Source organism: Mustelus asterias, chromosome 25, assembly GCF_964213995.1.
Source record: "Mustelus asterias chromosome 25, sMusAst1.hap1.1, whole genome shotgun sequence".
In the NCBI taxonomy this organism is placed as follows: domain Eukaryota; kingdom Metazoa; phylum Chordata; class Chondrichthyes; order Carcharhiniformes; family Triakidae; genus Mustelus; species Mustelus asterias.
Window position 1 is genome coordinate 25,215,219 of NC_135825.1, and position 13,277 is coordinate 25,228,495.

A 13,277-nucleotide genomic window follows, 5' to 3' on the forward strand; every position below is an offset into this window, starting at 1 on the left:
CTGGCAGCAATAAAGATGCTGGAATTTGAAGGAGAAACTTGACATTTTAGTCAGAACATGCAAGGCATACACTTCAGGACAAATCTGTTCTGCTAATTACCATTTGTGCAAGGTCTAGTCAATAATACCCTCTGAGGCTCTTACATGTTCACAGCACATAAGACATGCAGTATCTCATGTTGGAGAGTTGAGCCAAGGAGAGTGAGCCTGAGGGAAAACAGAGATGCACAGATTAAAGTGGATGTGGAGATTTTGAGTGAGCAAGTCGAAAGCAAAGAATCAGAGTACTACAAAACAATACAAGGAACAGCATCACAGGGTAGCAGGCAGGTGAACCAGAGGCACAAGCAAGGGAAAGTTTTATAAATCTAGTTCATTTCTGTTCAGTTTAGTTACTTCAATGGATAGAGGCATGGTACAGATCCTCAGCCCTGTGGAATGTACATAGTGTAATTTGGGAACTGCTGGACAGTCACACGTGTGGGAAGTGTGGTCAGCTGGGGCAGCTCGAGCTCAGCGTTTCAGAGCTTGAGTGACAGCTTGTGTCTCCACGTGGCTGAGAGCTGCACGGGTAGCATGTTTCTGGATCTGGTTACCCTGCAGTTAAGTGTGCAGGGAGAGGCACTGGGTGGCTACCAGGCAGTCAGAAATGACCAGGCAAGAAATAAGAGGAGTCCTGAGTGCATCACACTCTCCACTCAGTCAGAATACAATGAGAGTGATGATTCCTCTGGTGAACGCAGCCAGAGCCAAGTCCCTGGTACCATGGCTGGTTTAGCTATACAAGGTTCAGGAGGAAGATTGGGGAAAAAAAACAATCGTGATTTAATGAATCCAGGTTGGTATGTTGCCTCTGTGATGCTCACGTTAAGGATGTCACTGAACAGTTGCAGCAGGGTGGCACAGTGGTTAGCAATGCTGCCTCACAGCGCCAGGGACTCGCGTTCAATTCCAACCTTGGGTGACTGTGTGTGGAGTTTGCGCATTCTCCCTGTGTCTAACTGGGTTTCCTCCAGGTGCCCTGGTTTCCTCCTGCAGTCCAAAGATGTGCAGGTTAGGTGAATTGGCCATGCTAAATTGCCCCTTAGTGTCATAAAATGGGTAAATTAGGCGGATTACCCATGGTAAATGCATCACAGGCCACGGGGTGTAGTAGGCAGCTGGCCACCTCCATCTCTGATGTACATCCTGGGGAGATACCAAGACATAGTGGTAGACCACATAAGGTTAAGAAGTTGTAGCGGCACTAAGATGGCACGGGTGAAGGGCAACACTAGGTAGATAGAATATTTAGGCACTTTAAAGTCTCACGTTCACATGTTTTTATATTATCACTTATTTTGCAGGCGCTATTATAGGCAACAATAAATGTTATTTCACCCCACACCTGTGACTAACCTGTCTATAATTAGGCTCGAACAGAAATGTACTTACCTTGACTGTCACCGTATGTTGATGTCAGTGGGGGAGGCCCCTCAACGCACTGCTACTGAGAAAATCAAGGCACTCAAATAATTCACTGGCTACAGCAGGTGACATGCATTGGTAGCGACTTACAGCATCTGCTATGGCATCCCCAGAACCCATGGGAGATTCCTTCCCCCAACACCCCACCTGCTCCAGGACCCTTGCCTAGGGGTTTAGTGCTCCCTTACTCACCACCCAGACATGGGCACAGGTGCCAGCGTGCATGTGGAGCTCAGGTAGGAGTCAGACTTGTCTGCACCAGGGCATCATCACAATGGCACTTAGCGAGTCGTCATCACCCTCCTGCCTGCCACAGAAACTCGCTAACACAGCGTAGCCAGGCCCACCATTCTCGTGTTGCAATGTTGCAGGAGATTGTCGGACTCCAAGGGGGTGGGGGAAGAAATGGAACTGATGTGCAGCAACACAGGCCCCTCATGACCAAAGCACATGGTGATCAGGGCCTCCCTCACCGCCCTCGCATGTCTGATCCTTGCTGCCACCAGCCCTCCAGCGCCTGGGTGGTGTGCTCGTTGTCCTCTTCCTCCTCCTCCTGCTGAGTGGCTTCCCCCCCCGGCGACGCCCGGCTGGTCGGTCTCCACATTCTCCTCCTCCAAAAGGTCTCCTTGCTGCTGCGCCAGGTTCTGTAGGACACAGCATACCACCACAACATGGGATGATATCAAGGGGCTATATTGGAGGGCCCTGCCAGAGCGGCATTTTGAGCAGCCCTGTGCACTGCTCCACTATTGAATGAGTGGCGACATGGGCCTCATTATATTGGGCCTCTACATCAGTCTCAGGCCTCCATACAGGTGTCATCAGCCAAGTCCAAAGCAGGGACCCCACACCCCCAAGAGCCATATCTGCACCCTGGTCTCCTCCTCAAAGACCTCCGGGACATCAGCATTCCCCAATATAAAACTGTCATGGACACTGCTGGGCTATCTGGCACAGAGGAGCATGATGTTCAGCTGATGGTCACACACTAATTGCACATTTATTGAATGGAAGTCCTTTCTGTTCACAAATCTCCCTGCATCCTTCACTGGGGCCTTGAGGGCGATGTGGGTGCAGTCTATAGCCCATTTGGCATCCCCGCGATGGCCAAGAATCCTGCAGCCCAGACTTCCTACTGGGCCTAGGTCAAATTTAAGATAGTAGACAGCCCGGGCATACAGGGCATCCATGACCTCCTTGACACACTTGTGGAGGGATGGTTGGGAAATGCCACAAAGGTCTCCACTGACGATCTGGACACACCTGGTGTCGTAAAAGTTTAAGGCGGCCATCAATTTCAGAGCTCCCCCGTGCCCCAAGGTGCCAGGTTCTGCAACAAATGGCACAGGTGTTACACTGTCTCCTTTCATAACCGCAGCCGTTGGCGGCATGCGCTGTTGCTCGAAGGATACTCTCATGCAGAACAGCCGGGTCACTGTTCCCTTCTTCTCTTGCCTGATCCCCTCAGGGCGAATGGCGGGCACATCCTGCCTCCGGTGGCCATCTCCCACTCCTCCTGCGAGTGGTAAGGCCTGGGCCTCCTCTGCCCGCAATTCATCCTCCTGCTCCCTCCCCCCCCTCAACTCCAGAAGCAACCAAAAGAACAGCAAAATCAATGGGTTGCATTGCAAAAGCCATCTCGTCAATCTGAAGGCGGGGGGAGGGGGTTTGGAATTTGGGGAAGGGGAGACACAGATGGAGAGGTTAAAGAACTCTGCTTGTCCCCAGCCCAGCAACACACATTCCCCATACCCTCATCATGGACCGTCAGCAACACACACTCCCCATACCCCCCTCCACAGGCAACACACACTCCCCATACCCCTCTCACAGACCCCCAGCAACACACACTCCCCATACCCCTCCCACAGGCCCCCAGCAACACATACTCCCCATACTCACCCACAGACCCCCAGAGAGGGAACGGAGTTAATGTTTGGTCATCCAGACTCAAAATGTTGGCTCTATTCTCTCTCCACAGTTGCTGTCAGACCTGCTGAGATTTTCCAGCATTTTCTGTTTTTATTTCTCATTATAAAATGTTGTGATCCATTTTATGGTTTTGTCTATCCGTACTGACAATTATGTATAGAGAATTGCAATGTAAGTACCTCCTACATAAACACTGCTCTTAATAAAACTCTTATTAAATGGCATGTAATGGTGAGGGGAAAGAAATGAACATGGTGTTTTAATTCAGCAGGTGATTTAGATTCAAGGTTTTTTTTCTGTTGAATAGCTGGAAAGTTTGTGAAATTCTTCTGGTGTTCTGATATCCCACCACAAATCCAGAGGGAGAACTGCACAACTCCAAAGGAAAACAGGAAAGGTTCAGCTGCGACAGAAGTTTCTGAGTTGATTCTCAGTGGCAGAACCTCTGTCCGTTCCGGAGAAGACAAGCAATGGGAAGGAGACAGCCAGGTCTGGAGATTGCCTGCCGGTGGCGTTCCAGATCCTGAGGCTCATTGAGGATTTGCATTAATGAAGACTGGCTCTTTGATTCAGCTGACCTCTCCAGGAGCGGATGTGGGTGTGACGAAAGGGGGCTAAAACTTGGGAAGCATCATGCATGCACTCATGCAACAGCCCAGTAGCAGAGTGATTAGCACTGCTGCCTCACAGTGCCAGGGACCCAGGTTCAAGTCCTGCCTTGCGTGGCTGTCTGTGTGGAGTTTGCACATTCTCCCCGTGTCTGTGTGGGTTTCCTCCGAGTGCTCCGGTTTCCTCCCTGAGTCCAAAGATGTGCAGGTTAGGTGGATTGGCCATGCTAAATTGTCCCTTTGGCTCTGATTTTACCTCCCGCCTGAGGCCAACAGGGAATGCCGTTCTGAGAGCCTCGCCCGCCCCAATTTCGGGGCAGCTGTGCTGGTAAAACCAGCGCCTTAGTGTCTGAAGTTAGGGGAATTAGGGGGTAAATATGTGGGGTTACGGAGATAGGGCCCGATAAGATGCTGTTTTGGAGAGTCGGTGCAGACTCAATGGGCCGAATGGCCTCCTTCTGCACTGTAGGGATTCTATGGGTTCCAATGGAAATCCCTGAAGATATTTCATAATAAAAAATAAGCAGGAGAAATCCTCTTGCTCACAGGACACAAGGGGAATGTGGCAGAGGTAGCCATGTAAATTGACACAGTGTGATTGGTGACTAGAATTTCTGGTCGCAAGGGCTTGTGTGTTCCACTGATAGACCTGCAGTAAGCATTTGCACCCACATGCTACATGCTAATAAGGTGTCTGCCTAACACTGCCTCAGTCTCTGATTCCAATATCAGAGCAAAGAACAAAGAAAATTACAGCACAGGAACATGCCCTTCGGCCCTCCAAGCCTGCACCGACCATGCTGCCCGACTTAACTAAAACCCCTATCCTTCTGGGGACTGTATCGCTCTATTCCCATCCTATTCATGTATTTGTCTAGATGCCCTTCAAAAGTCACTACCGTATCTGCTCCCACTCTCTCCCCCGGCAGCGAGTTCCAGGTATCCACCATCTTCTGTGTAAATAATCTGCCTCGTACATCTCCTTTAAACCTTGCCCCTCGCACCTTAAACCTGTGCCCCCCTAGTAATTGACTCTTCCACCCTGGGGAAAAGCTTCTGACTATCCACTCTGTCCATGCCCCTCATAATCTTGTAGACTTCTATCAGGTCTCCCCTCAACCTCCGTCGCTCCAGTGAGAACAAACCAAGTTTCTCCAACCTCTCCTCATAGCTAATGTCCTCCATACCAGGCAACATCCTGGTAAATCTTTTCTGTACCCTCTCCAAATGCACTCAATGCATTTTTCCATTTGGCCTCCAAGGAGCAAATAACCAATTTCAAAGTTTAGCTTTCTTTTTCTCTTTCTGAAAACTATGTGACTGACTATGACTTTTATTTTGTTTAAATCTTTCTCATCTGGCCACATAACCAATCTTGATATGCTGGGAGACGCTGCTTAACTTGCTGAGCATCTACTGCAATTTTTCTGTTAGTTTCAGATTTTGAGCATTTGCAGTATTTTATTTTGTGTTTCGAAATGGTTGTGTTTAGTCTTCAAACACAAGAAGTAATTTTCCAATTTTGCACTCAGAGTGGGCAGCCTCGGCTGGTTGGAGCGCATATCAGAGGTTTGGACACACACTGCGGGATAACCAATGATTTAACAAGAATGAAGAAGCGAATTTTACAAATATTGCATTGTGCAATATTACTATAAAGACAACTATTAAAAGCAAAATGCTGCGAATGCTGGAAATCTGAAATCAAATCAGAAAATGCTGGATAAACTCAGCAGGTCTGGCAGCATCTGTGGAGAGAAACAAAGTTAACATTTTGGCTGGGATTCTACCGGCCTGCTGCACTGAGACGCCAGCGGGAGACTGTAACGAGGTTCACAAGCGTAAAGCCGGTTGTGATTCTCCCAGGCGCTGTTTTTAGTGTAAGCAGCTCCGCGCTGATAATCATATTGAAATGAGAATTTCAATATCATTAGCGGGCCCAGGACAGTAATCTCCGGGCATGCTAGTGTCTGTCCCCCTCTATTGGGAGTGATTCCCTAAAGTGGCATTTATGACTGCTCCCCACTAACGGGAAACAGGCATCCTGACCCTGCTGGAGGAAACAGAGGCCATTGAGGCTCCCCCGGGTGGTCAGGGGGAAGGCGGGGTGCCCATTAGGCAATGCCGCCCTGGCAGTGCCAGCCTGGCACCCTGGCACTGTCCAAGGAGCAAACTGGCACTCCCCAACAGGCACCTTGGCACTGCCCACTGGACACCTGGCAGTTCTAAGGGATGGGGCCAGAGGGGGCAGGGCTTACTGGGGAGGGGGGCCTATTGGGGGCAGTTGGTAGGGGGGAGCCTGCTCCCACTCTGCAGTTGGGATCACTGGGAGAGGGAAGGAGGAGACTATTGGGGCTGGTCATCGAGGCGGGGGTGTGGTATTGGGCCTGGTCATCGGGATGGGGGGTTTGGGGCTGTTTGCGGGTGTCACGGCTGGCCATGGGGGGGGGAGGGAAGTTTGGGGGTGGCCCGGGGAGATCCTGTAAGCCAGTTATCGGGGAGTTTGGGGGGTCAGAAGGCCAGCAATTAGAGGGGGGGGGGGTTCCAGGGCTGGCCAGCGATCGGGAAGGCCAGCGAGCGGGAGGCCGATAATGAGGGGGGGGGGGCACTCTGACAGATCGGCGCATGCGCAGTGGCCCGCTCAGCACTATGCTGCTGTCTTCTCGGGCAGGAATAGACCCCACCTTCTACTTATCAGAGTGAAGCCCGCTGAGGCACTCTACGATGCACAGTGTGTGGGAGTTCTGCTCTGGTAAGTACGCCCAAAAAAACAGGCGGGAAATACTTCCAATTTCCCGCACATTAGACATTTAGTTCTTTTGGGAGAATCCCAGCCAGGAGTCTAAATGAACCTTCTACAGAAGGGTTAAAACGTTAGCTCTTTCTTGCCAAAACTGCTGAGTTTATTCAGCATTTTCTCTTTGTATTAGAAACTACTTTTCTCTGAAGCATAGACTGTCATCTTTAATAAATTATTGTTAAGCTATCGAAATGCAAGTGGATTAGTGCATTTGCGAAAACAGCATGGGAACTTCTGAGGAACTCATTAAATATTTGTACACTATTAACCCATGGTATGATTTCAAGGATTAGGCATCTTATTAAGTTTCCTTGAATCACTTGGAGAATTGAAGGGAACACAGAAAAATATCTAGGAATTGAGGGATGAAGAGGCAGTTAGAATAATATATAATTGTTATAGATACAAGTGTTGTGTTAGTCAGAAATATCGACTAACAGGTTGCATTACTTAAAATTTGCCTGCAAGCAAACTATTCCCTTCTACCCCAACACAGCGATCCTTTCTGCTCTGGAAGGGCTCTTGCATTCAAATATTATCACCACTGGAGGGCAGCATTCAACTACATAACATGGCATTGTCCGAAAATTAAAGTTACCAATATTGTAATTAATTTAATGTAATGTATAGAATCATAGAATGGAATCCCTACAATGCAGAAAGAGGCCATTCAGCTCATCGAGTCTGCACTGACAACAATCCCACCCAAGCCCTAACCCCGTAATCCCACATATTTACCCTGCTAATCTCCCTGATACTAAGGGGCACTTTAGCATGGCTGATCAACCGAACCTGCACATCTTTGGACTGTGGGAGGAAACTGGAGCACCCGGAGGAAACCCAGAGCAGACACGGGGAGAATGTGCAAACTCCACACAGACAGTGACCCAAGGCTGGAATTGAACCTGGCTCCCTGGCGCTGTGCGGCAGCAGTGCTAACCACTGTGCCCCAGTAGCACTGCAATCAATATTGGAGACAGAATGAAACAACCCAATTTTCTTTTGCAGATTTTAATTTTCCTCATTGAATTCAGTAACATCTATCTTTTATCATCCATTAATCTGATTATATAATGCATATTTTTCCTAATAGTTGAGAAGTTAATGCACTATCTGATGCAGAACAATGTGGTGCCAAAAAAAACTAAGATTCAGATTTCAGTCTGGATCAAGCCTGATCTCTGCAGGTGTCAGTATGGGCACTTTATTGACCCCAGCAGCTGGAGTGGAAGGAAATAATTAGAGTTTCTTCTCTTAGTTGCTCTTCAGTGATTTCTGCTAAAAAAAAATTACATGTGTGAATGTAATCTGAGAACAGCACTGTGAGACCTTCCACGGTTGAATAAGCTCCTGACACTCTGATGTAGATTATCAATCATGTCTCCAACAGGGCCATGCCATCATTAGCACTTGTTTCACCTCCAAGAGCACACTGTGTCTGCAGTTGAGGGCTGCACGGAGAGCCAAAGGCGTTCAGTAATTTTAATGTATGTTTGAACATTTAGAAATGCTACCAAGTCATAAAGATAGCAATCAAAACATAGAATCCCTACTGTACAAGAGGAGGCCATTCGACTCATCAAACCTGCACCAACAATCCCATCCAGCCCCTATCCCTGTAACCCCGCTAATCCCCCTTACACTAAGGGACAATATAGCATGGCCAATTAACCTAATCCACAAATCTTTGGAGTGTGGGAGGAAACCAGAGCACCCGGCAGAAACCCACACAGACACGGTGTGTGTTTTCTTTTGCAGATTTTATTTTTCTTCATTGAATACAGTAAAATCTTTCTTTTATCATCCGTTAATCTGCTTTCATAATGCATAAGGAGAACATGCAATCTCCACACAGACAGTGACCCAAGGGCTGAATCGAACTTGGGTCCTTGGCGCTGTGAGGCAGCAGTGCTAACCACTGTGCCACCGTGCCACTCCAAAGTATTTATATGAGCACTCAAAATGCCATTGCACACAATGATACGAACCAAGTGCTGGAAAATCGGATTAGGATAGGTATGGCTTTGAATGGCTGGATCAGACGCAATGTGACCAAGGCACTCATTCCGTGCTGTGAAAGACTGTAGGCGAAATTTTCCCATCTTGTCTGCCACAGGAATCGTAGCAGGCAGGACAGGACCACGCAAAGGTCTGTTGACCTCCAGCAGGATTTTATGGCCTTGGGGCGAGCGCGGCCGGAAATTCCTGCTTTGTGTCTCTGTATGAGAATCAATTAAAAAATCCAAACAGGGACTTGAACCCTGGACCCTCAGATTAAAAGTCTGACACTCTACCAACTGAGCTAGTAGGTCGTCTAAGACCCAGGAAACCTAGTATTTGACCAAGAATGGAACATTCAAACCCTCTGGCAAAGCAGAGCTGCTACTCTTGTCACCAACTCCCAATGTGTTACCACTTCTCCTGGGGATTCCCATTGAAGCTACCCTCTGGCACTGTCCCCTGTGCCTCACCCATTATGATGTGGAGATGCTGGCGTTGGACTGGGGTAAACACAGTAAGAAGTCTCACAACACCAGGTTAAAGTCCAACAGGTTTATTTTGTAGCAAAAGCCACTACCAAATAAACCTGTTGGACTTTAACCTGGTGTTGTGAGACTTCTTACTGTGCTCACTCATTATGGCAATCTGGCGAACGTTCTGAAATTAAACAAGCATCACAACCTTCTGAGTAGCTAATTGGTGTCAGCCAACAAAATAGAATGAACATTAATTTTGAAATACAACATCAAATCAAGTTTTGGTTCTTCCAAGCACCACCCCAGGCAGCACTGGACGCATATTTTATTGAGCTGGCTTTCTGCCTCAGTGTGCAGATTCTGGGGGAGATAAATGCGCAGAGATTAGAATCACATTGAAAGGTTTGCAATAGGAAATTGGAAAGAACTTCACTATGTCAAGCTCCAACCAGAAAGTTAAGTCGCATGCTAAGTTAGCCGAGCAATTTCTACCTTTCATCCATTTATCAGACATAACTGATTGGAAATACTCTTCATGGTCCGACCTTACACATGAAAAGGATTGGTGTCTTCAGGGATGTAAAATAAGGTACAATGCATTTTTTTTTTAGCTGAATCCAATTTATAGTATGACTATTAGCATAATATTGATTTTGATACCTTATTTGTATTCATTGATTTTTCTCAGGGAAAGGGGGTGATCTGCACAAGCCCAGATTGGTTTTATACTAGAGTATAGAAACTTGCACTACTAAACTGCCAACAAAGGAATGCTTTGTAACAGAGACTTTCGGCTATCAAAGACAGGGATAGTAAAAGACAAAATAATTTAACCACATAACTGATTATTTATTTCTACAAACCTGCTTTACAATATAAATCAATAAATAATGGTTTATTATTTATTATTCCTTTGCCTGTCTCAGACAGGTCCCAGTGGATCCGATAGCTGCAAAATGCAACGCCAATTTTCAAGGAAAGAGGGAGACAGAAGGCAGGAAACTATAGGTCAGTTGGTCTAACAGCTGTCATTGGGATAATGCTGGACTTCATTATTAAGGAGGTAGTAGCAGGGCATTTAGAAAACATAGTACAATCAGGTAGAGTCAACATGGTTTAGTGAAAGACAAATTGACAAATTGATTAGAATTCTTTGAGGATGTAAAAAGCAACATGGACAATGGGAAATCAATAAATGTAGTAGACTATTCGGATTTCCAAAGGGCATTTGATAAGGTGCCAAATAAAATATCATTGCACAAGATAAGAGCTCATGGCATTGGGGTGATAATTTAGCATGGAAAGAGGAATGGCTAACTAACAAAGAATAGAGAGTTGGGATAAATGAGCCATTTTCAGAACTATATCTAGCGGAGTACTGCAGGGATCAGGGCTGGGGCCTCCACTATTCCTGACTCAACTATTTATGATCTAGAGTAATGACGAGGATGAAGGGACCAATTGTTTTGTAGTCGAATCATAGAATCATAGAATCCTACAGTGCAGAAAGAGGCCATTTGGCCCATTGGGTCTGCACCAACCACAATCCCACCCAGGCCCTATCCACATATCCCTACACATTTACCCACAAACCCCTCTAACCTATGCATCCCGGGACACTAAGGGGCAATTTAGAATGGCCAATCAACCTAGCCCGCACATCTTTGGACTGTGGGAGGAAACCGGAGCACCCGGAGGAAACCCACGCAGGCACAGGGAGAATGTGCAAACTCCCCACAGACAGCGACCCGAGCCGGGATTCGAACCCAGGTCCCTGGAGCTGTGAAGCAGCAGTGCTAACCACTGTGCTACCGTGCCGCCCATGCACTACAAATCTACCTATAAAGACAGCACACAAGGAAATAGAGTTGTGAGGAAGATACAAAGAGACTGAAAAGGGATATTGATAGGTTAAGCAAGTGAGCGAAATAATGTGGGAAAGTGTGAAGTTGTCTACTTTGACAGGATGAACTGAAGAGCAGAATATTATTTAAATCAAGTCCAAAGATGTGTGTGTTAGGTTGATTGGCCATGCTAAATTGACCCTAGTGTCAGGGGATTAGCAGGGTAAATGAGGGTTACAGGAATTATGGTCGCTACAGGCTCGACGGGCCGAATGGCCTTCTTCTGCACTGTACAGATTCTATTCTATGAGAAAGGCTGCAGAATGCTGGAGTACAAAGGCCTTTGGGTGACCTTGTACATGAATCACAAAAGATTAGCATGCAGCAATCTATAGTGTCTAAGTGGACACTTCCAAATGGAGGTGACCTCTCAATAACTTTTTTATAAGTAAAAAATAGAAATAGCAGCTAGGCCACTACTATGAGGGATGGGAAAATGCCTCCACAAAGTAGTTGGTTGCTCGCACACCCAGCAGGCAGCAAGGGACTCCAAGCCGTCTTGAAGTGCTGATTTCCCAGCAGTTTGCCAAGTACCTGCCTTCAGGCAGTTAACCTGACCCTTGTGTGTGGGCTCAGTGGAGGCTGACTGCAAAATCCAAGTCAGCCTTCTTCCAGCGTATTTAACAAGGCTCTTAACCAGCTCTAATAGACTGCCTGCCTCATTGAGGCCGATAGCTCTACTGGCCTCGAACCCACCTACGCCAAAATGGCTGACAGTGGGAAGAACGGCGGGAACCAGGCACGCTCGCCAGTATCGTTGGCCCAGTTTGTCTCCTTTCAACTCAGCACTGAGTGTCAGACACTTCAAATAAGCTCTTCAAACATAAACATTAAGACTACAGCCAAAACTTGTAAAAAATAATTCCCACAGTATAGTTGCATTTTGATTTTCTGTTGTAAGTAATATGAAAATCAATAAGGCAATTTACTTGAAGGATTATTGAAGTCCACTCAAAGTTGGTTTAACTGCAAACCATTCCTCAAACAGAAACAAAAACCCACTTCCTAGATTGCACACACACACACACACACACACAGAAATCATTCAATGAATGTCTACTTTGTCTAAAGCTACATTGTGTCAAATTATTTAACATCAAATGATTCAAGCAGACAATTAATCCTGTAAGAATCATTGGAGTTCACAATTTATATTAACAATTTAGACTTTGGAATCAAAAACACAGTTTCTAAATTTGCAGGTGACACTAAATTTTGAGGGTTACTCAATACTGAGGAGGACGGCAACAGATTACAAGAAGACATCAATAAAGTTTCAGAATGGGAAGATATGGTTGGCAAAGTAATTTCAACATGGGTAAGTGTGAGGTATTACGTTTTGGTCAGAAAAATATGGAGGTCACAGATTACTTGTGCAATGATACTCATAGAATCATAGAATCCCTACAGTACAGAAGGAGGCCATTCGGCCCATCAAGTCTGCACCGACCACAATCTCACCCTGGCCCTATTTCCGTAACATGACACATTTACCCTAGCTAATTCCCCTGACACTAGGGGTCAATTTAGCATGGCCAATCAACCCGTACATCTTTGGGAGGAAACCGGAGCACCTGGAGGGAACCCACGCAGACACGGGGAGGAAGTGCAAATTCCACATAGACAGTGACCCGAGGCCGGAATTGAACAATAAAGGGCGTTAGTTTCGTTTTTGTCAGAAACTGTTTGGACCCACAGGCTGAAAGCAATGTTTCTTGTCTCTCTCTCTCTCTCCCTGGTGTTGGAAATCCTGCTGTCTGTGGGTTGCTAGCTCGAAGCTAGAGGCAAGCAATGTATCGATCTCTCTCTCTCTCGAAGTGTGCTGAAAGTTTCAGGACTGGGAAGTTTCAGTTGTAATCCAATATTTAAAAGACCAATTCACAGCAGGTGTTACAAAGCTGCAAAATTCAGCATCACATGAGCATACTTGTTTTTTTGTGCCAAGCCGAAAAAGGGATGTATGCTGGAGGGATGTTGCTTGGCTTGGAACGTTATAGTTAGCTGTTAAGGTTTATACAATATCATGGTTTGTAATTGGTAAAAGTTACGCTATTTTTTCTTATTATATGTTAACTGTGTTTTTAAATAA

At 46.5% G+C, this 13,277-nt stretch overlaps 1 non-coding gene across 1 annotated transcript; it reads right to left on the minus strand.

Annotated features, from left to right (window-relative positions):
• Nucleotides 1-9,046: 9,046 nt before the first annotated feature.
• trnak-uuu (transfer RNA lysine (anticodon UUU)) lies at nucleotides 9,047-9,128 on the minus strand. The gene has a single exon. It is a non-coding gene; the product is annotated as a tRNA-Lys (tRNA).
• Nucleotides 9,129-13,277: the final 4,149 nt, after the last annotated feature.